This window comes from Python bivittatus, unplaced genomic scaffold (assembly GCF_059951505.1).
Source record: "Python bivittatus isolate LINGU-HERP-01145 unplaced genomic scaffold, Pbiv_v1 ctg000350_np1212, whole genome shotgun sequence".
In the NCBI taxonomy this organism is placed as follows: domain Eukaryota; kingdom Metazoa; phylum Chordata; class Lepidosauria; order Squamata; family Pythonidae; genus Python; species Python bivittatus.
The window spans coordinates 8,071,641-8,095,541 of NW_028277074.1; the positions used below are offsets into that span (position 1 = coordinate 8,071,641).

The 23,901-nt window shown below is 36.0% G+C and overlaps 1 protein-coding gene across 3 annotated transcripts in view; it reads right to left on the reverse strand.

Annotated features, from left to right (window-relative positions):
• Positions 1–23,901, reverse strand: part of CADM2 (cell adhesion molecule 2) — a 468,972-nt gene that overhangs the window by 342,217 nt on the left and 102,854 nt on the right. The window lies entirely within an intron of this gene.

Consider the following 23,901-nt stretch of genomic DNA (forward strand, 5'->3'; position numbering starts at 1 on the left):
GTAAGGTCACAGTGATAGGTGACATACCTATTTGCATATCAATGTTTTTTACATGTATTTCAGTGGCACCCAGATGGACTTGCTTTCATGAGTGACCAACCAAGTATGACTAAATGACAAACAATGATCATTGCCTTGAATTCCTCAGCTGAGTGTTTCATATTACTTTTTTTCAGCAGCTGATTTAGGACATCACAAGTTCCCCCACAGTTCCCCCCCAAAACTATCAAATGGAATCGCTATCATTGTTTATTTTCTCCCTCCAACCTCAGGAAGTATTTCAAAAATAGCAGTACTTTCAGTTGAAACCTTACCTAATGAACTCATTTGCAGAAGCTGAATTGTGCAAAGCTTACCTTTTGCTGTTTACATTTAAATTTAAATTTAAATTTAATTTATATTTAATCTTTCTGTTATTTTAAGATCTCATCAATTCTATCCAACCAATTTTTTCAGGAACTCATCAGCTCCATCCAGCTCATTTTTGTATTCAGCCCACATTCATTCAACTTGTATTAATTCTTGACACTACCTTGTGTTTTCACACATAAAATTCTAAATAGGTCATGTCCAGTGTGTTCTATTTAACTTCATTTTAATTTCACTTTACATTAGTTTTCATTCAGTACATTTATATCCCACCACAATCTAACAACTCTCTGAGATTTTTACAGTATGTTTCGCCTAACACACCCAACTCTCATTTCCATATAAAAATGCAAGCAGAAGCACTCTGTAATATACAACCATTTATTTATTTTTTCTCAACAAGCATTCATCCATACCTTACAACAGACCACAATTTACCACCCACTTTTCTACTAACATTTACTTATCTTAAGATTTCTCAGATCAAAACCTTTTATCATATTTTAAAATATTCCAATGCATTTCAGAACTATTTTTCAATGTTATACTTAGAATTGATTGTACAATTTAAGCAACCTGATTTTATTTATGATATTTATATAGCCACCCATCTCACATAAAGTGACTCATAAACCTTATATTCACTAACATTTTAGAAATTACATTTAACATTGATGTAACTTCTTTCCTCATATTTAAATGTTCAAGTTATCTAATCATCATAGCATTAACTTCTAGTTTCTATTGTATAAATACGACTGTACTCAGCTATCATCTGTATTCTATAATGTATTATTCACATTTTATAATGTAGTAAAACAATTGAGTTGGAGAAAAATTTTCTTCTATATTTAGTAAATATTCACCAATATAAATGAGGTAGCCTACTTCCTCCAGTTTTTCCCCTTTAAGTAACTTGTTATTGTTCAGTCCATTTTTCTTAGAAAATGTAACTACCGTGACTTCATTAATTTTCAGATCCATAGTCCATGTTCCATCAATGCTGTAGTCATTCAGTTTTTAGCCAACATGGAATTATCTACATAAAAAGTGCATGCTCATTCACATGCAACCAATATTTCCACAAGGATTCCTTATACATTTACCAATAAATATATTAAACAACTAAGGGGACATCACACAACTTTTTCTTATGTAATGGTATATGGGAATGACCTTTGGAGACAGGAGGGAAAGCCACAGACTGGACAACTGGTGTATAAAAGATATCTTTACCCACAGAAGGAGGGAAGACATGAGAAAAGTTTCAGAAGGGATCCTCCCTACTTTTCCAGACAGTAAAAGGAAATGAGGGGCGGAATACTTTCAGATTTGCAAGATTCTGTTAATGTAGCCTTACAAAAAAAGATAGAGCTAGTACTTCTGGTTGTGCTTCTTGTCTGGACTACCTCATAGGGCTAACATCTTAATCCCTGTTCAGTGTTGAACCATTAATTATTCATCCCATTCCCTTTATTGACATGCATGTTTTACTTTCATCATATACTACTCTTAGTTCATTCATCAACCAACCTTCATCTCCAAAGTTATGCAAAATATGACATAACTCAAGCACATGTACTTTATTATATCCCTTCTTGATCTTAACAAATATAAACTGTCTTTTTTGTATTCATAGCTTCACACATTCAACAATATTCTGCTGAAAAGCAAAAATCTAGCCTTCACATTCCCCTATATAGTATAAAGCCACACTGTCCTTCCCAAGTTTTCTCACCTCTTCTCCTCTTTCAGTCATAATTCTATCAAACACCTGCCTAGGCACATTTCACAAATTAATCACTCTGTAGTTTATGTATTGATTCTTGCTATTTTTTCTTTGTACAGGGGAACAAAAATGACATTTTTTCCAAATATATAAAAAAGGATAAATATCTAAAAAAAAAGTCATTTCATAAGCATCCTATACCCATACCCATATTTTATCTCCAATTATACTTTATATGTTTACATGCCTATCATTTTTCAACATCTTTACAGCATTTATTTTATTTTATCACTTTTTCTCCATAGCTTTTCTTTTAATTCCACTCTTCAGCATAACAGTAACATTCCCCTACAAATATCTAACTTGAGTTTTCTTCCTAAATGAAAATGTAACATGAGTTTCCAATCCACATAAAATTATCTGTGCTTAAGAGCCATTGTAATTAATCAGTAAATGTTAGTCACACCTAAGTTTCAAAGAATTCACTGAATCCACTGAAATTCATGCACAAGTTGGGCTGGAGTCTGAGATTCACTGTCAAAAGTGCCATTTTCTTCCAAATGTAATATATCACTTTCAGATATATTTGGAAATTTCATCCCAACCTTTCCCCATTTCTTTTACTGTTATGATACAAATTCATATGCTGTGCCCAATTTCAAGAATTGTGAATGTGTTATCAATGCCTTAAATCTCTTCTATAACTTTCTACTGGAACTTTTTCTAGTGTAGATCCCTAGAATTTATCAGAATTTATTTTCATAGTTGTCTTGCTATTCAGAAACTTGTTAAGACCTCTCTTGATATGTATTTTGATAGAGCAGCACCAAACAATTACTTTATTCCCCAGTGGACACCATTATTCTTTTATGATCATGAATTGGTTATTATATCACAACTCAGTTGTTGCTGAACTTATTTTAATTAAGGCTATAGCAACATGCATGTGGCATAATTATTTCTAATGAAGAATTAGAAGTAATGCAGGCTGTAAATTATAGGCAACTATGCAGACAAGTACTTAGTTTGTCACATTATTTAGGCTGCCCATAGTAATTCTCATTATCTATTTATTTATTTGCATTATTTACATTTGCTGATTTGAATATAAGCATAAGAAAAAGCTGCCTTACATATTATACAGCAGTATATTAGTCCCCTGACCTGCTAGGTTTATACAAAGTAAGAAGACTATCACTGTTAATTTGCAAGATAAGTACACTGCATTAAGTTAGTGATTATTAATTTATTAATTTATTTGCCCAAAGTTATTGCTGCATATTCCATGATATGTTTGGTTACTAGCTTTCAAAGACCACAGATCTTCAACAAATAGATTTGGAGGTGATCATACAACCAGACTAAAACCACAAGGAAATATGGTCACTGATCATTCTTATACTGAAATAGGAGTTTCTTATTTAAGAGGACACAAGCAATTACAGCATGCAATATGAGAGCAAGAACAAAGGAAAAGTTGAAATGGTCACAGTAGAAATTAAACCTAATAAATTGAATGATGAATAAGTGAATTTAGGTAGACCAGAACTGGCACTTCAGCTCAAATAATATTATTGTCAGCCCTTCAAGGTGGGCAAGTTAAGGAAACTGGTGTCTTTAGGAGTCTTAGATGTAGTTAGGGTATTGTAACATAATTCTGAAAGCCAAACACCCCTCTTTAGTACAGCTATCTAACATAGCCAAGACAAAGTTACTTTGAGTTTCTTTCTACTTTCTCAAAATTCAGATACCTCTGGGAGGGGGGCAAAATTGTCAGGTTTCTAGATCATGGTATGAGGAAATGGTCAGGGAATGTCAAATTCAGGCATGCACAGGTCATCTGGCACATTCCCCTCCCCCCCGAGCTAGGAATATAGGTAATGTAATTTTTTTTTCCCATTACACCCACCTGATCTGAGGCTGAGTGAAGATCTGTGTCTTCTATGGGTGCCCCAAATTCTTGTGACCTGTCTGCATTTATGGATTGATCTAAGAAATGTTTGCATTGTTAAACTATTGCTTTCATTGCCAGCAACTATTTATTGAAGATATCATACTTCTGTTCAGCCAAGAGAAGGAGTCTGAAGTACAAAGATAAGGTAAGAAATCCCCCCTGCCCCACTCATCTAATCCATTGAAGCCTAGAGAAAAACAGATCCAAAAGGAGAGGTTGGGCTATTACCAATTTACACAATAAAAGGGTAGTTGGGATCCAGACGTCTGAATAACAGCTGGAATTAAAAGAGGTTTAAAGGGTTTAAGGCAGCTTGCTTTTGAGTAGACCATTTAAATTGGCGTCCTCTTTCAGAAGTTGAATTGGTGGCCTTATGTGCTCTGAAAAATCAAGGGTGAATCTTCTATACAAATTGGCAAAGTCCAGAAAACACTGAAGATATTTCTTTAACATTGCTAGGTGCCTGCCCCATATATATGGACTCAGCCTTTGCAGAATCCATCTGTGCACTGTAGAGATCCAACGGCAGTAATTCCAGAGTCCAAAACTACTGACAGCTGTATTTCTGAATTCATGAAGGTACAGAATCTGCTTGGTATCAGATATTGCCCTTCCCCACCCTCAACCCCTATGGAGCTCTTGGAAGGGGAGCCTGGGAGTTCCCAAATACAAAATTTTGAAGTGGTCTGGGTGTTTACTAGAAAGGTGATCTACATTCCCACAGGTGTGATACTTTCCAGCCAATTTTAAAAATGAAGCTTATTGAGGTAATCCCTACTATGTGCCTTAATGTACCATAGCAAAAACACAATATGAGTTTTCACCTTCATTGTTTCTCTCCTCTCTTCATTGCTCTTATTTGCATGGGCTCCATACTGTTGGAGTCCAAGGAGGCAATGGAGAGTGGGGAAAGGTTAGTAAAAGCTGTGAAACCATCTCCCTCTGTTATTACCTCCTTGCCTCAATTTCTCCAGTCTGCCTTCTATTATCATACAACATTGTCTTGTGTTTCCTGTCATCACTCAGGTCATCAGAAAGCTTCTCCTAAAATTAGTCAAGTGTCTTGCCTTAGCTTTTGGAACTCCCAGTTTGCAGTTGCTCTTCTGGACAAATTGTTAAATGCAGCTCTAAATCTTTGCATTAAAATTTCATAGTTGTCTAAGATGGAATTGTGGCTCTTCAGGAATGAAACTGCCCATCTGATTGCTCCTTCTTTCATCAGGCTCAGAACAAGAGTGACTTACTTCAATCTGTGAGGAAACAAGAGTTGCTAAGAATCTTCGAATGTACTTGAATGCAGTTAGGTACTGTAACAGAATCTTAAAATCCTGTCAAAGTCCTATTTTAACTTATATCTAATACAATCAAGGTGAAGTTCTTTTGAGTTTGTCTCTCAGGCTTTTTCTCAAGACTCAGATATATTTTATGTAATGGCTTGACATTGCCCTCCCCCTTTTCTGAATTACATATCTATGTTCAAACACATTTATTCAGGGCATTACTGTATATGCTATAATGGAATAAGTGGCAAAGATAGTCATAAAAACATTAGTAAATATATTCACTATAAACAAATAAATAACAGTAACATATGTACTAGAATTATTGAATATTCAGTAATTATTAATGTTATACCAATGAATGAATCATCTACAGCACAATTGAGAAAGATATTGAAGAACTATGTAGCAACTTTTAAAAGATGTAGATGCAACATCAAGAAAGGATGTAGTGCTACTAATGAGTGATTGAAAAATTAAAGTTGGAAAAATAGATAAGTCTACAAGCTCATGAAGATTTGGATGGGGTAAATGCAAAAAGACAGGCCAAGATGATATACATACAGTCACCAGGAGTAAAATCCAATTTAATGGTATTTGCTGATACTGTAAGACATTGTATCTAACTATTTGATGCTTTTGTTTAAGGCAGTGTCATTAGTGTTCTCACTTATAAAGCCACCACCACATTTTAATACTACTGAATAATTCTCCAATATTGCTGAATGCAATATTTATGTAAATAAAATCAAGAGACATTTGAATCTATATGAGTATTCTACTAAAAATATTTCTATAACTTGCTATTTTTAAATTTATTCTCCTTCTTATAGTCCTTCAATTTACAAATGTTAATATTTATTTGCATAAATTACAGGCACAGAGCTATAAACATTGATTATAACTTTTTTTTATTCTAATCCTTATGTGTGAGAGCTTAATTGCTTTTGGTGACAATATTTCCAAAATTAAAACTAGTAGTGTGGTATATAGGCTAGATTTTTAACATTTGTTCACCTTTCACAACATATTTATATTACATACTAGTAAATGAAAAACTGTTAGCACATATACTTCTTACATAGCTGATAAATTAAAATCTATTTCTTAAAAAGTTTGACTGTTTTTCGCTCACAATTATGCTATCCCATTGCAATCATGTTCTTTCTCTTTTTAGCTCTGTAAATGCTAAAACTGTTTACGTTCCATCCCAGATTATTAACAATTTGATGGGAGGGCTCAGTGACTCAAATAATCCTTGATGGTAAGGTCAAAAGTAGTTGAGGAATAAAAATAATCCAAAATGGGAGTGAAAACAGACTGCAGATACAGTATAGTGGAAGATAACCATCCTTTGAGAAGGAACTCCAAAATCAAATCAGAAGAAACAGTGGCAAACTACTTCTGTATTGTTGTTCCCACCTCCAGCACCAAAAAGAAAGAAAAACAAAACAAAAACAAAAAATCTCTATATTGACATGGCTGAAACATTTTGATGCCAAATGATGAAATCTTCAATCAGACGGCATTTCTGTGGTTACTTTGCAAGAACACTGAACTTCCATAAATCAATCTGGAGGTGATGACAGCCAGATCAAAGCTGCAAGGAAGTCTTATCACTGATGGTGCTGATATTGAAAAAGGTGTTTCTTGTTTTACAGTTGGAACATGGGAACTAAGAAGCATCAACCAAAGAAAACTTATAATTCTCAAGTAAAACAGAAGCATTGTAAATTAGATTATTTAGAAATAAATTTAGATGGATCTGAATGAGCCAACTTAACTCAGATAATATACACTATTCAGAGAAGAATCCATACTAAGGAATAGAGTGGTAATGATAAAAAAGTATTGCTAAGTATGTACTAAGCTTAAACCAGAATGACAGGATCCTAGCTATTAGAATTAGTGCCTATTCAGTAAATATTACATGCATGGCCATACTATAGATTCAGCAGAGAAGACACTGAAGAATCCTATTTTTATTATTATTATTATTATTATTATTATTTTAATTTCTAGTTTTTATTAGTGTTCTATTATTCGTAATTATACTGTTATAGTGAACTTTTTTTTTTTTTTACTTTTACTAGTTTTAGAAATGTTTATACTTTTTAATATGAACCTTGTAACTTTTTAAAAGTAACTGTACAAAATGCTGGTCAGTGACCATAACAATAAAGATTACCATGCATGTACTGTATGTATTTATGTCATCGCTAAGATCTGCTTGATGAAACATAAATACTCTTCATCTGGACACCAAATGAGTCAAATCATTAGAAGGTAGAAAAAAGATGGAGAAGTGCAACCTAGTCAGCCAGGACATATACTATAAACGATGGAACAATGCTGTCGTTTTGTTTTGTTTTGTTTTGAAGGTATCTAGCCTCAAGAATTATATCTGAGTCTTTTCTGGTTAATTGTTTATGGTTTTATAGTCATGTTATACAAAAGAAAAGTTATATTTATCACCCATCTTTCCTTAGAGCTATCTTCAGTTTCAGATTGTGAACATTAGTCCAAATTAGCACCTGGGAACTCTTTCCAGACAAGTGATATGTCAGCCCCACTAGATAGAAAGCTAAAACTACTTTTATTGAGAATCTAATTGTTCTGTACTTCCTTCTCCTTCAGTGAATTAGTAGGTATCTGCCTGAACATCTTCCAAATGTTATTTCAGTCTGGACTTTAAAAATTGCTTCATCCCCTTTTGCCTAGGTAACAGATCCTGCACATCTTCATCATGGTCACCTTCCTTACACTCTACAGATATGGCTTTGGACACTTCTCAGAGCACTATCTGTGAAAAACTAAATTCCCTTTCTCTCCTTCTCATTTCACAGAGATCTTACAAGGATTTTATTTCCTTCCTGTCTCTTCATTTTTCCTATGAAAACAAGGAGTGCTGGCTTGTCCCCCTTATTTGGGAATCCTTGCATTTCTCTCCTACCTTCCTTAACCCTTGCAGCTACCTATCAGCAGCAGGAGGAAATTGTGAGTAAACTGTTATAGGGACTCTTCTAATTTTTACTATTGTCTTTTACTACTAGTTGCTGGTGGCTCCGGCTGTTTCAAAGGCTGGGCTGGTTTGCAGCTCCTGTTATATCAGCAAGTGGCACTTAAATGCACCCTTTTCCCACTTTGTTCAGCTTCTCAGGTATCACTACCAAACAGAACAAGGTGCTCTCTTCTTGGATCTGCTCCAGATGTCCACACCAGACTGCTTCCCTCAAGGTCTAGTCCCTACACTGCTGGATTTCCTTTTTCTGGCCCTGCACAGTCTCAGTGCTCTGCCAAATGAATTCTCAGCTACTGCTTCAAAGGGCCTCTCTTTGGAGCATTTGAATGTTTCATCTTCCTGGAACCTACAACATAATCTTATCCTAAGTCTTCCATCTTCTTCCCTAAATCCTGGTACTTTTGGAATCTTTCTCAACATTCTTCAACAGTTTCCTAGTTGCCCTCCTCCGCATCAAATCTTCATCTACCTCTGTGACACCAATACCTACCACATACTGCAGTAGCCACATACAGCATCAATGTGCCATCCACACTCCTCCACTTCACCATCTTAATTTCTCTACAATCAGCCTTTTCAAAGCCTTCCTGCTTCACGCATGACCTTTCCTGGTAGCAAAAGTGCTTTCACTCAGCTATCCTGTCACAAACAGGATATGAGTTATAGGACTTGAATATATTGGTTTAACTTACCAGATTAAAGAGTCAGGTCTGCCAACAAGATCTGACCCAACTGACATATAGTCAGGATATAAGATCAGTGTATAGATTCAGTACACTTAAGTGAAAGAGAGTCTGAGGAACTGTGCTAACAGATAAGAGAAACTGTGAAAACTGAAGGGGGATGGGAAGAAAGTTGAAAGATCAAGTTGTCTTTCAGAACAAGCTATCATGATAGGCAGGGAACGAAGAGGAAAGCCTTGAGCAACAAGAATATACAACTCAAGCAATAAACAACAATAAAACATATCTGAATCAAGAATCTTAACAAACAGAAGAAAATAATAAGGAATGGATATGGAAGAATATACCAGCTGTTCATGTATCCACTCAGAATAAAAATTTTGTACTAATTTTACTGAAAAAAAAATAAACTGGGAATACAGTGTAATTCAGTTTCTCATAGGTAATATCCCCATAGAAGAAATTGCAGGGCTGGCATTAGCATTTGAATCCTACAAATATGAGAGTAACTCTCGGAAGGAAAACTGAGAAAAGTAAGGTATTAGCTGGGAGGTAAAACGGACCTAGACAATTCTGGCTATTGAAGATATATGATTTTAATATATAATAATGAGGGCTGGCAAAGCTGATTTGGAATGGGCAGATTACACTGCTGAAGGCTAGTTAGTTGGAGGTGGTTCAAAATCTACAAGGCAGAGGAGTGCAAGTTTGGGAAACATTGCCAAAGATGCAAAGAAAGATGAGCCACAGGACCTTTCCACCCAGGACAGCTGGTGGGAGTCAAAGATGATGGAAGATCAAAGGTTTTACCAACTAAAGCCATTTGCCAGTTTGACTTAAAGATGGAAAATTGCCACTCGTTTCTGTAAGCTCTTCCTTAACTCTAAATTCAGAAGTAGGTAGGACATAGAAATAGAGGAATTAACATATATATTAAGCCAACATTATAAAGTGCGTATTTATTCATATAGAAAATGCTTATTTTATATAATATCAGGAAGATAGAAAAAAGTTCAGTCACTGCAGTTTAGAATCTCAAGTGGCTGTGCTTTGTCTTGAAATAAGCAGAAGGTGGGAGAGCCCCACTTTGGCATCTCTGGCCATAAATATTCATGACAGCTCACTAAGAAATGTGGCTGGGAAATTGAAAGTAACTTATTTGCTTCTTTTATACCCAGTTATTTAAATGAAGGGAAAACAAATCTGTAATTGTGTTTGAGAAACTGCAAGAAATCCTGACCACAAACAGACTGAGAAAATTTAAATTTAACAATCAAGGCTTTTGACTGTGTAGTACATACCAGAATATGGAATATATTAAGGCTATTTTTTTTTCTCCAAAATATATATTTATTCTTCTGATATACCTTTACAATGAACAAGAAGCTACTATAGTAACTTAGTCTGGAGGGGAGAAAGGGGGTTCAAAATAGGAAAGGGAAAAAAGTATGCATATTGTCTTCATATCTGCTCTACTGAATATCTGCTCTACTGAAACTATAAGAATGCCAGAACTGAACATTATGACAGCTGGAATAAAACTTGTGGGCTGAAACAATAACCACTTTAGGTACGCAGATGAATTTATTATCTGAAAATAAAGAAGACTTCAGATATCTTATTATGAAAGTAAAAATGAAAAATGAAATTCAAACAATGTGAAACATGAAAAAATAAGTCAATATATTTAATGAATCAGCACATAAGTAAAGATGGTAGGTTTCTTTTCGTGGGCTCAAGAAAATATAACAATGAAATAAATAAAAAATAAAATAAAAAGATTAATCTAGGAAGGAAAGCAATGACAGACTTACAAATAAGATATTGAAGGATAAGAATATGTGTATGATAAAGATTAAAATAAAACAATGTATAACTTTAATGTATGGAATGTACAGCTCTGAAAGCTGAACATTAAGGAAGGATAACAGGAGGCATATAGATGAAGGCAAAAAGAACAGAAGATGATACAAATTCCGTGACTGTACTAAGAATACCATGGACTCCAAAAACCTGAGAGAGAGACAGACAAACAGACATACACACATGTGATAATGTCGACAGGGAAAGGGTTTGAACAAGTAATAATTGTTTCAGAACTAAAGTCACATTATTTCAGAAATAAATTAAATAATTACCCACTTTACGGAGGAAAAAAGTTGGCTTATTTCTAATGGTATCCAGCAGCAGCTGCTGGAATACTGTATATAATTAATTAAGAAAGTTTAATCAAAGATTAAAATTAATAAATTAAATTGGACATGATCACTGGTCTACCTTTCTAACCTGAAGTGTACAATCTGCAGTCTGTGGGTCACGTACTTTTCTCCAAAGGGAAGTGATTTGTTTTGTTTTGTTTTGTTTTGTTTTGTTTTGTTTTGTTTTGTTTTGTTTTGTTTTGTTTTGTTTTGTTTTGTTTTGTTTTGTTTTGTTTTGTTTAGCAGCATCATATGTCCAAGAGCAACGTATGTTTTCTGTAATGGATTCCTTTTCCTCCACATCCTGCACTTTTACTCTAAATGCACTGTGCTCATTAAAGGCAGAGGAAAAGGAAAGATGACCGAGATATGCCAGACTTAGAAATAGCCATGACCATTTATTAGCATATAAATGGAAGAGCCAGAGATTTGCAGACTTTGAGGTGTGCAGGTCTCAAGACATCATCATACTCCCCCCCCACACACACTTTCGGTCTTCTTTTCTTCATCTTGTCCCCATGCCTATTTCTTTGTCTGACAGCCAGGACATAACTATCAGGCATGAAAAAGACAAATGCCACTTCTTACAGTTTTTGAAATTATTTGATTTATCCTTTAACTAGAACTGGCACTCTCTTACAATCTTTCTTTCCTTGCCATATCCTGCTTTTGCTTGCCACTTCATCTCCCAATTTTCGTTCCATTTTTCCACATACTGAATGACATAAATTCTATTTAAAAATCTATGCTTCGGCCATCATCACCCTGTCTCTGCCCCCAAAATGCCTATCAAACTCAAATGTGTCCTGGATCTGCAGAGCTACCATAGAAGCCCAGGAAAATTCACAGCATCTTTAAAAAGCTGCCAATACATATAGCAATTGTGCCCATGACAGATGCAAAGTGTTTCACGCTTCAGATCACAATACTGCACATCTCTAGTCAAAAGGGTTTTCAAATATACTGAAACACAATGATTAATCATGCTTAATAATCTTAAATATTTAAGGAGTCCTTAAATGCTATCTAATACATATTTCATTTACTTATTTATATTTCACATTTGTCATCGCCCATCTCCCTAGAAGCATCTCTGGGTGATTTACATATCAAGTTCCATGCTAAAGAAAGTAGATTTTATCATAACACCTTGCTTATATGAAGTAAAGACAAATTCCATTTAATACAGAATACTGAAATTGGCAGTTGAATTTGATTCTGTGGAAAGAGAAAATGGATCTTTCTAAATGAAAGTATTTTGGAACGTTACTACCAAGGAGAAAAAAATAATGTTTATATGGACTTTGTGAAGTACTAAAGTTTCACAGATCTATCTATATGAGTCCTTGTGCATCCATTTTTTGTCTCAGCTATCCAAATTGCAAGTTCCCTGTACTGTTGATCACTTTCCAGCACATTCTCATTTTGCTAAATATGCATTACCAAGAAATACAGTCGTACTGAATGGTCATCAACCACTTGTCTAATTTGGAAAGCAAAATCTGATACAAGGAGAACTTTGCAGACAAAACAACAACTCTTTAAAAACTTGATGAACTGGCCAATGACAGGTTCTGCTTTAGTTTCTCTTACTTGGACATAGTTCTTTATTTGGCAAACAGTTTTCGTCTAATATTTAGACATATTTCTTATTTGAGTTTAGATTCCACTAAGTAGAGATGGAGAAGAGGTTGTATTCTTACAATTAAGAATTGTAATACTTATTACCTTTTGTTTTAAATAACAGAAATTGAGTCACAAATCTCTCACACAGAGAAACAAATTCCAGATTACTTTCTTCATTTGTATAGGCTAAACTGGCAAGAATTCAATGAGAAATAAATAAGAGGTAATTTTAAAAAACTGAAAAACTGTTCATGTATTGAGCACAGTATATTTAATGAATAAACTAGAAATTAATAAAAGAAAAACCATTAAATATTTTGCTTGTTTGGTTGCGCCCTTATTTCCTTTTTGATATAACTTGGCTCAATTCATTGTACTGCAGCCCTTAAAAAACATGCATCCTTAATATAAACCATGTAGCAACAACTGGATAAAAGAAAACAAAGTAAAATCTATGGACATTTAATTTAGAAAACCAATGTGAAAACCAAGAATATTAAAGGAGTACTTGAATATAGATCTTACACAGATGGCTGATACAGCAAGTTCCAGGAAGCTACTACATAAGATTCCATTAATAATTAGTAGTAGGAACACACATACACACACACACACACACACAAAAACTGGATCACAGAAAAATTATACCCTGAAGGAGATAAAAGAACGAAGAATACAAAAATAAAACTACTATATTTCAGCAGATCTTTCTCTCTTTCTCTCTTTTTCCAAACAGACAGATTAACTATTACAGCAAAGATTAAAGAATACAAAAGGAAAAATAAGATGAACTGGATATCAAATATAATAAAATAATTGACCATAAATGCAGAAATATTGTGTGTGTGTGTGTGTGTGTGTGTGTGTATATACTGATCAACTAAAAATAGTATTTCTTAAGAATCTGTATGTACAGAAAATGAAAGATGACTAATGATGCTGTCATCAGTATTGACATGAGTAAGATTGAAATAAAAAGGCAGAGAGATTGTGTTTGGGTATTACAGTAAGAAATTAGCATTAAATGAGAATTAGGCTGTTGGAGAATGGCACAGCAATTATTGTGTAAAAATATCATAAAATCAAATAGACACAGAATCAAGGTAATATCTATAAACAGGAAATACATAATATTAATCACTGAAGACAAAACAAGACAATCCATAAAATACCTAAACAGAGTCCTTATTATTATTATTATTATTATTATTATTATTATTATTATTATTATTATTATTACTACTACTATTACTATTACTATTATTACTATTATTACTATATTGGAAACTGAATTTACCAGTTCAGGAGCTAAAGGGGAAAGGCTCCTTCAGAACACTTCTTGTTCTGTTATCAGTCAAAATCATCCATCCTAGCAACTTTCTTACCCAATAGCAAGTTTCAATATCCTCTTATAAGCAAAAGAGGAACTTGGAAAGAGCAGTCTGAAGCAGGTATATAAGGGAGAATGTTTAAGCAGTCCTTTCCCCTGATTCCATCACCCACTCAAGTCAATAGTGTGTGTTTGTTAATAAAAGTTTAATTCATACATTTCCCATGGATCATCTAGTTTAACCTCATGACTAGCTGGCCTACAGGGGACTTTAAAAATCATTTCTGATAAGTGAAGTACATAAAAGTACTTCAAATCTTAAAAAAGAATACAATTAACCATAAAAATTTAGGCTCTGATCCAGAGACTTTGCTCCCACAGGGCCCTATTTCACATCTCTTGAAAATTTAATGAGACACAGAATAGCTAGAGAAGGAATGGTAAATGCAAATGTTCGAAAATCCAAATGGGCACGGCAAGAAATAGGTCAGGTTGTGCTAGGTGGCAAGTTAATTAGCATTTCAAAGACAGAGGGCCAGAAAATATATTAGTTTGAGGCAAACTTTAGTTGGTAATACAGTTTGCTTCATAGATGTCCTCTAGAAAGTAAAATCTTATTGCAGTTTAGAATACTTTTAGCTTTGTCATATTAGACATTCTTTTGGCAGAAAAACATAAACTCTTCTCCTTTTTTCTTAGCGTTTTATTATTCCATGTCAAGAACATTCTTGGTATAGAATATTTTAAAAATAGAAGATAAAATAGTAATATTTCTATTATTATATATGAATTTTCATTAGATATTAACTGGAATTAGAAAAACTACTTTTCATTTTTACTTTTTCAAGGAATATTTATTTATTTATTTATTTATTTATTTATTTATTTATTTATCAAATTTGTATGGCCATTCATATCACAAAAAAGTGACTCAAGTGACAACACTTAATTAAAAAACAATAAATATATAAAAACGTTCATTTTAAAAAGCTATAAAAAAGCACAACAACTATAGAGGTTAATGTTAGCTGCAGTAAAAAAGCCCTCACAAGACCTCCCCAGTCCCCTGAAGGCCTAGCCAGGTTTTGAGCAACCTGAGGAATGCTAAGAGGGATGGAGCTAACCTCACTTCTGGGGAGAGAAGATTCCATAAGGCAGGCGCCAGGCAGAGAAGGACCGCCTCCTGGGAGCCGCCAAGTGTAATTCCTTGATGCATGGGACCTGCAGCATGCCTTCTCTGCCAGATCTGGTGGGATGGGCAGATATAATCAGAGAGAGGTAGGCTGTCAGATAACTGACCCCATGCCATGAAGGGCTTTAAAGGTTAGAACAACCTTGAATTGGTAATAGAAGCAAACAGGCAACCAGTGCAGCTTGCAGAGCAGAGGTGTAACATGGGCCATTCTAGAAGCACACATAACTGCCTGCCCTGCTGCATTTTGCACCAGCTGAAGCTTTCAGATACTCTTCAAGGACAGCCCCATGTAAAGTGCATTACAGAAATCCAATCAGGAGGTGACTAGGGTGTGACTGACAGTCAGCAGAGTGCCCTGATCCAGGAATAGGCACAACTGGTATACAACTCAAAGCTCTGCAAAGGCCTTCCAGCCATGACTGCCACCTACTCTTCAAGCAGGAGTTGTGAGTCCAAGAGGACTGCCAGATTGCACACCGGGTATGTCTGGGGAAGTGCTACCCCATCCAGCACCAAGGATGGCATAGTCCTAGAACCAGAAGGCCCCAAAACCCAAAGCCACTCTCTCTTGACAGGGTTCAGCTGAACCCTGTTGTTCCCCATACAGCCTCCCTGCACATCATTGCTTAATTCACCAGAGGCAGAGTTATATAATTGGGTATCATCATCATACTGATGATATAATAATAATAATAATAATAATAATAATAATAATAATAATAATAATAATAATACCTCACCCCCATGGCAATGGATGAGCTCACCTGATGGAATGGAATTATGAAGGCCAGACTCAGGGAGAAAAACATTTTCTTTCATCTCCTGAGGCGCGAGGGAAAGATAAGAGGATGGGACTGGCACCTCCCTGAGGAATTCACAACATTGCTGGACTGAATTTACATGGTCTCTTGGAGTTCCTTGAACTAGATTGATGTCAGGCCTAGCCCAAGGAACTCCCTGAGTCTGGCCTTCATAATTCCATTCCATCACATCACTCTATGGATGTTAAATAGGAGAGGGGAGAGCAGTGGATGTTAAATACAGTAAGAGAGCAAAGAACATCAAACCCTGTGGCACCCCACATAGTAGGGGCCAAGGGCAGGATCTCTGCTTCCCAACCACCACTGACTGGAATCGGTCCCAAAGAAAGGAGACAAACCACATAGCACTGTACCACCCACCCCCAACCCTCTGAGTTGATCCAGAAGGACAACATAGTTGATGGTATCGAAAGCCACAGAGAGGTCAGGTTGGGCAAGGATAGATGCACAACCCCCATCCCACCATCACCAGAGATCATCCAAAAGTGCAACCAATGCTGTTTCCATCCCATACCTGGGTCTGAATCCCAGCTGAAAGGGATCCAGATAATCTGCTTCTTCCAAGGTCCTCTGAAGCTGCTGCGAACTCACCTTCTCAATCACCTTCCCCAAAATGGGAGGTTAGATACTGGATGAAAATTTTCCAGTATAGTCGGGTCCAGCGATGGTTTCTTGAGGAAGGGGTGAACCAAAGCCTCCTTAAGGGATGAAGGAACAACCCCCTCGCTCAAAGAAGAATTAAATTGTGTGACTGTTTCAATAGCTGATGTTCCATTTTTTTTGTTTTGTTTTGTGCCTCCTCCCGTCATTACTCCTTGAAAATGGTCAGACCTCTGTGCTAAGCAACTGCAATAGCAAATCACAACTGCAGGACAAGAAGCCTAAAAGCTTCTCAGCAAAACCCAATAGCTACCCAACTTATACAAGGAAATTCCCACAGAGTATTACATCAGTACTAATAGCATGGGTCTGTTGGTTCTAGATTTTTCCTTACTCTGATCTGGAGAACACAGAGAATCTGTCTTCTGTCAAGCAACCCTGGTAGAGCAGATACTTCATAATGCCAAACAGTACTATTTCAGAAAGATTTTCTATTGGTGTCCCTGGGAATTTTTTTCTTGATTAATTTTCAGTTAAAATTTTTCAGTTAAAGCAGGTGTGGCAAGTATTATATTTTCTCTGCATACACAGCAGAAGTGCCAATAAAAAGCCTGGTCTACAACTTTCGAAAAGAAAGCCATTGCTATTAGCTGTGCCTTTAACATAATGATATTCTGTCTGCGAATTCATCTTTTCCAATCCTTTCCTTCAGTTTATGTTTACTGTTAGTGAGGATTGCTCTATCAAAAATCTGTTCTATCAGAAGGAATCCAGCAGCTATAAATAAACCCTACATCCAAAGTAGACCTGCTATAATTTTACTACCAATATTTGCAAATTAATTCAATCACTTCTTCCCTACTTTCAAGATAATTTATTATTTATTCCTTCTATCTATATGCTTTTTCTTGTAAGCACAACAGTTGGTTAAGACGCCATTTGGTTGCTAAGTTTCCATATGTTGCCCAATTATTAAACACACAGCTCAGCTATTCTTAGCAACTTCTCCAAAATTTTATAATTGCTATTAAGACGAATCCACTCTCTAAGTAAATGGTTGTATCATTTAGGAAGATAAATTAATTATTAAAACTAAAAAAAAAACTGCCCCAAAGAAACAATTATACAGAAGTTAAGTAAAACTATGTCTTACGTAATAAAACTTCCATATAATACAATAATTTCAATATTAGGGTAAATACACCCCTCTCTTTCTCTCCTCCCCCCCCCCCCACTTTTTCAGGCATACTGTACAAGGAATTCCAGACCTGTGCATGGCTTCTAAGAGCAACTTCTGATCTGCATTTTCTAAAGCTGGGAAAGGCCAAATCCACTTGATAAAGATAGGTTTGATAAATTTATGCATTTATACAAAGTATACTGTTTGTTTGTTTGTTTGTTCCCTAAAATCTCCCTACCATCGTAGGACATTTCTATGGACAGAATTCTGACAATGCTAACAAAATCACTTATTAGAGTTCTCGATATTACAGAATCAACTATCAAATAATTTGGGAAGCTCCTTCTATTGAATATCTGCATGGATGCCTATGTTTCCACCAGAAGCCTGGCCTGAAAGATGAAGATGAAGCATTTTATGACTGCATGCACCTCAATAGCTAGAGCCACTATAATTTATGAGATTGAAAAAGTTTTCACAGTATACAGTACCTGGAAAAGAATATAAGATCTTCACAATGCATTTTGATTTGTTTGCTTTTTGAAGTGGAATATGGAATTAAGTTATACTAGCTGAAGGTACGCTTTTTCACAACAGCATTATTTCATCAGTACAAGCATACAACAACAGCAGCACCTGAACTCTCTGTTGAAATCCTGTTCTTTAAGTAATAACAAATGAACAATGTTTGTGCACTTCCAGGGGAAGCTGGTTAGTCACCAGGACCTTTGGTCTTCCCAGCAGAGTTCTTTATGAATTATAGAAATAAGGTTACAGGTTTTTCTGTGTACTGAGTCTGTATTTGACCCTCATGGGATATTCCAATTAGAACAGGTTCTCGGTATTTATTCAATTTAACTGTAATCCCCATGACTCCTTTATTCTTTCTATTTGTCTTTTATCTCTCTTTGTGTACACTCTTTTTCTAAAATTGATGATGATGATGATGATGATGATGATGATGATGATGATGATGATGATTTATACAATTTGTGTGAGATGGGCAGCTATATAAGTATGATAAATAAATAAATATAACAATAACAACAAATACACACACACACACACACACACACACACATATACACTTGTGAATAAACCAAGAATTTTTAGTGCCAAAATACACCCCCAAAATTGGGTTTGGCTTATTTGCAGATGGGCTTATGCATGAGTATATACAGTAATACTTTTTTAAAGTACCCTTCTATTTTGTGTATACTCATGGATAAGCCCATCCACAGATAAACTGACCCTCAAATTTTTAACCAAAATACCATGAAAAATGGATAATCCATGGATAAACAACAGATACGCCAACTGGGAAAATTAAAACATACAAAAATTTTGAGGGTTGGCTTATTTGCAGGTAGCACATTTTTCATGGTATTTTGATTAAAAATTCAACGGTCGGCTTATCCGTAGACTGGCTTATACACAAGTATATAATAATAAAACAGAAACAGGGCTGAGCAATCTACTACCTTTAAGATATTTTGGACTACAATTCCATTAGCCCAACTACCCTTGTAGTCAAGGATGAAAAGAATTATATATCAACATTTTTATGAAGAAATAGGATGAACACACATCCTCTATTACCTCACATCAAATAGTTCAGAAACTTCAATTCATAAAATTATATTCTATTGTCATTATATGTATGCATTATGCTAGATAGCTCAAATTCAGTCTAGTTTATATCATGATCCTAAGTACACACAACTGAAACTTAAATTCCATTAAAATCAACAGATCCTTTTTTTTTTTTTAATAATCCTCTTGATAGCAAACTATTTAGACAATTGTTGTTTAGTCGTTAAGTCGTGTCCGACTCTTCGTGATCCCATGAACCATATTGTGCCAGGCCTTCCTGTCCTTCACTGCCTCCCTGAGTTTGCTCAGTTTCATGCTCATTGTTTCAGTGATGCTATCTAACCATCTCATCCTCTCCCGTCCTCTTCCCCTTTTGCCTTCAATCTTTCCCAGCATCAGGGTCTTCTCCAAAGAGATCTCTCTTCGCATTAGGTGACCAAAATATCTGAGCTTGAGCTTCATTATCGATCCTTCCAATGAGCACTCAGGGTTGATTTCCTTTAAGATTGACTGGTTTGACCTCCTAGCAGTCCAGGGGACTCTCAAGAGTCTTCTCCAGCAGCACAGTTCAAAGGCATCAATTCTTCGGCACTCAGCCTTCTTTATGGTCCAGCTCTCACAGCCATACATTACTACTGGAAAAACCATAGCTTTGATTATGCGGATCTTTGTCGGCAAGGTGATGTCTCTGCTTTTTAATATGCTACCTAGGCTTGCCATAGCTTTCCTCCCAAGGAGCAAGTGTCTTTTAATTTCATGGCTGCAGTCTCCGTCTGCGGTGATCTTGGAGCCCAAATAAATGAAGTCTGTTACTGCTTCCATTTCTACCCCTTCTATTTGCCAGGAATTGATGGGTCCAGATGCCATGATCTTAGTTTTTTTAATGTTGAGTTTCAAGCCAGCTTTTGCACTCTCCTCTTTCACCCTCATCAAGAGGCTCTTTAGTTCTTCTTCACTTTCTGCCATTAGGGTGGTATCGTCGGCATATCTGAGGTTGTTGATGATTCTCCCTGCAATCTTAATTCCGGCTTGTGATTCTTCCAGCCTGGCATTTCTCATGATGTACTCTGCATATAGGTTAAATAAGCAGGGTGACAGTATACAGCCTTGTCGTACACTTTTCCCTATTTTGAACCAATCGGTGGTTCCATGACCGGTTCTAACTGTTGCTTCTTGGCCCGCATACAGATTTCTCAGGAGACAGGTAATGTGGTCTGGTACTCCCATCTCTTTAAGAATTTGCCACAGTTGGTTGTGATCCACACAATCAAAGGCTTTTGCATAGTCAATGAAGCAGAAGTAGATATTTTTCTGGAACTCTCGTGCTTTCTCCATGATCCAGCGAATGTTGGCGATTTGATCTCTAGTTCCTCTGCCTCTTCGAAACCCAGCTTGTACATCCGGTAGTTCTCGGTTCATGTATTGCTGACGCCTAGCTTGTAGGATTTTGAGCATAACCTTGCTAGCAAGTGAAATGAGTGCAATTGTGCGATAGTTTGAGCATTCTTTGGCATTGCCCTTCTTTGGAATTGGAACATAAACTGACCTTTTCCAATCCCGTGGCCACTGTTGCGTTTTCCAAACTTGCTGGCATATTGAGTGCAGCACTTTACACCATCGTCTTTTAGTATTTTAAATAACTCAGCTGGAATACTGTCATCTCCACTAGCTTTGTTGTTAGCAATGCTTCCTAAGGCCCACTTGACTTCACTCTCTAGGATGTCTGGCTCAAGGTCAGTGATCACACCACTGTGGACATCAGGGACATTAAGATCTTTCTTGTATAGTTCTTCTGTGTATTCTTGCCACCTCTTCTTAATCTCTTCTGCTTCTGTTAGGTCCCTGCCTTTTTTGTCCTTTATCATGCCCATCTTTGCAGTAAACGTTCCTTTGATATCTCCAATTTTCTTGTAGAGATCTCTAGTCTTCCCCATTCTATTGTTTTCCTCAATTTCTTTGCATTGTTCATTTAAGAAAGTCTTATCTCTCCTTGCTATTCTCTGGAAATCTGCATTGTTGCTTGTATCTTTCCCTTTCACCCTTGCTTTTCGCATTCCTTCTTTCTACAGCTATTTGTAAAGCCTCATCAGACAGCCATTTTGCTTTCTTGCATTTCTTTTTCTTTGGGATGGTTTTAGTTGCTGCCTCCTGTACAATGTTATGGACCTCCGTCCATAGTTCTTCAGGCACTCTGTCTACCAAATCTAATCCTCTAAATCTATTCATCACCTTCACTGTGTACTCACAAGGAATATGATCTAAGTCATACCTGAGTGGTCTAGTGGTTTTCCCTACATTCTTCAATTTAAGCCTAAATTTTGCAGTAAGAAGCTCATGATCTGAGCCACAGTCAGCTCCTGGTCTTGTTTTTGCTGTCTGTACAGAGCTTCTCCATCTTTGGCTGCAAAGTATATAATCAATCTGGTTTCGGTATTGACCATCTGGTGATGTCCATGTGTAGAGTCGTCTCTTGTGTTGTCGGAAAAGAGTGTTTGCTATGACTAGCTTGTTCTCTTGACAGAACTCTATTAGCCTTTGCCCTGCTTCATTTTGTACTCCAAGGCCAAACTTGCCTGTTATTCCGATTACTTCTTGACTTCCTACTTTAGCATTCCAATCCCCTATGATGAAAAGGACATCTTTTTAGTTCTAGTTCTAGAAGGTGTTGTAGGTCTTCATAGAAGCGGTCAACTTCAGCTTCTTCAGCATCAGTGGTTGGGGCATAGACTTGGATGACTGTGATATTGAATGGTTTGCCTTGGATACGCACTGAGATCATTCTGTCGTTTTTGAGGTTGTACCTCATTACTGCCTTTCCCACTCTCTTATTGACTATGAGTGCAACTCCATTTCTTCTAAGGGTTTCTTCCCCACAGTAGTAGATATAATGGTCACCCGAATTAAATTCACCCATTCCCATCCATTTCAGTTCGCTGATTCCCAAGATGTCGATGTTCAATCTTGTCATCTCATGTTTGACCACATCCAGCTTGCCTTGGTTCATAGATCTTACATTCCAGGTACCTATACAATATTGTTCTTTACAGCATCGGACCTTCTTTTCGCTTCCAGATACATCCACAGCTGAACGTCCTTTCAGCTTTGGCTCATCTTCTGGCGTCATATCTTTTAGCCTTTTAACACTGTCCATGGGGTTTTCTTGGCAAGGATACTGGAGTGGGTTGCCATTTCCTTCTCCAGTGGACCACATTTTGTCAGAACTCTCTGTCATGACCTGTCCGTCTTGGGTGGCCCTGCACGGTATAGCTCATGGCTTCACTGAGTTACGCAAGCCCCTTCGCCACAACAAGGCAGTGATCCATGAAGGGGATTTAGACAATAGTGACATGTAATAATTAGAATGTTAATAGTATTCTGAGCACTAGTCTTGCAAATGAGTTAAATAAAATCTGTTCTTTTATTTTAGGAAACAATAACAGTTTCTTCCAAAATTCTCTATCCAGCTATCCAAAATTCTCTATCCAGGTCACACATACAAGCACAGCCCAAGACACCACACCATCCAAACTCCATATAAGCAAAACTAAAAGACTTCTGTAGAAGTATTGCTGCCAAATTCCAGTGGAGATAGAAAAGGAAAATATATATAACTCTGTCCTTACCTGTCTATAGCCTCCATATACAGTATTTAGCTAGAAAGTCTTTGGTAGATACAGACATTTTGAATTGCACAGGACAGATTAATGGAGACATTAAGGTAGAGAAAATAACTATGAGTTTGTGGGGAAGAATAAATATAATGAAAATGAGTATGGTCTATGTGTGTGTTTGTGTGTAAGAGGGAAGACTACTTTGATATCACTTAAATATTTTAAACAAATTAACAACTTAATCACTAATTCCTATGGAATGGTCAATACTAATGATCTCCCTTAGTATCCATAAACTTCCATATAAAAATGGACTGCTTTATTTTTCCTGACTCTAAATTACCATATTTATCAGCGTATAACATGCGCAGGCGTATAACACACACCTTAATTTAAGAAGGACGTTTGAGTAAAAAAGGTTAAATTTAAAATAAATGACTTGGAAGCAAATAAAGGGAGCTCTGAACTTTTGTTTATTAATATTTATACCACTTATAAGGTAAATACATAATATGAAAGAAAAAGCATCTCTTTGAATGAAAAAACTTAGATATTATAAGTTTTTACAAAAATTTTAATCAGAATCACTGCTATCTTGGAAACCATGGAACTCTTCATCTTCAATGCTATCTTCAAAATCAAACTGAACACTGCTGCTTTCACTGCTACTATCTTCATAAATCAGTTCATCCTCTTTACCATCCAAAGCA